General features: G+C 36.4%; 1 long non-coding RNA gene across 1 annotated transcript; it reads left to right on the top strand.

Annotated features, from left to right (window-relative positions):
- The first annotated feature begins 427 nt into the window (after positions 1-427).
- On the top strand, positions 428-1,085 carry LOC306793015. Its single transcript, XR_013772859.1, has 3 exons — positions 428-568; positions 653-681; positions 960-1,085. It is a non-coding gene; the product is annotated as an uncharacterized lncRNA (long non-coding RNA).
- Positions 1,086-1,133: the final 48 nt, after the last annotated feature.

The raw sequence follows: 1,133 nt of genomic DNA, 5'->3' as shown, positions 1-1,133 counted from the left end.
AGACAAAGTGCAGCAGTTTTCTTTCAGAAATTCTCCCTCAGGTGAGAAAACAGGTGAGAACATTTTAAAGTCAGTCATGATCACTTATTTAGTTTGTTGACTTGTTTTTATTTGTTCAGGTGACGACACAATAACAGGAACAACTGAAGACGTCACTAAAGCAGCTGACACCACGTCTTTGTCTCTCCTCACAATTAACAAATTTATTATATTCTTTTTCAGTGATTTATTTGTTGTTGTTCAGTTTTTTTTTCTATTTCTGACATCAAAAAGGAGAAACTATTTTTCTCTCTGTATAAAGACATGGACGGGTTGAAACTAAGTTCTCTAATGTTGATGAATTAAATCTGTTTTCAGAGAACATTTTTATACTGATTTAAAGGAACATTTCATAATTGTTATGTAATTAAATGTGAATAAAGTTCATTTGAAGTCTAAAAGCTGTAACTAAATATTTGTGCATGTGTCATTCTGGTTCCAGGCTGGTGGAGGTTCATCTTTGTGTCTGTTGGATTAGCAGCACTCATCATAATAGTTGTGGCCGTCAACATATGGGCAAGAATTAAAGGTGAAGAACATCCACATATTAAATGTTATAAAAGAGGATTTTTACTGTTGAAACTAAAGTCGACTCTTTCTTTTGTCTCTTCAGAGAAGAAAACACAGATGGATCAAATCGCTGTGAGTTTTTTACAACCTAAGAATGAAATGTTTTGTTTTTACAGTTGTTTCTCTTCATTACATTCTTTTATTCAGTATTTTCTCACTGAAACACGAGTTGAAAATGTGGGGGCTTAGGGAGACTATTGGGAGCTGAAACCAAAGTGTACTTTACTGAACTGTGTGTCTTTACTTTAGTTCTTCTTTCCTTGTGATAAGTGTGGAGCAGTGGACGCCTACAGATCACAGAAGTGGGATTGGAAAGTGTGGCTTTGATTGTGTTGTGTTGTTCCTCACAGGTGCGTTATGATGGAGAAGATGATTCAGTGACCTATGAAAACATCAGACCTCCTGATGGAGTTTGACCAACACGTCTGCCTCCGTCAGACTCCGCTGATCATAATGTTCCGTGTTGCCGTGTTCCATTTTCCTCAGAAAAAACACTGACTGTTCATTATCACCCAAATCAGCTA

Source organism: Melanostigma gelatinosum (assembly GCF_949748355.1).
Source record: "Melanostigma gelatinosum genome assembly, chromosome: 19".
Lineage (NCBI taxonomy): Eukaryota > Metazoa > Chordata > Actinopteri > Perciformes > Zoarcidae > Melanostigma > Melanostigma gelatinosum.
This window is presented reverse-complemented; position numbering and strand designations above follow the sequence as displayed.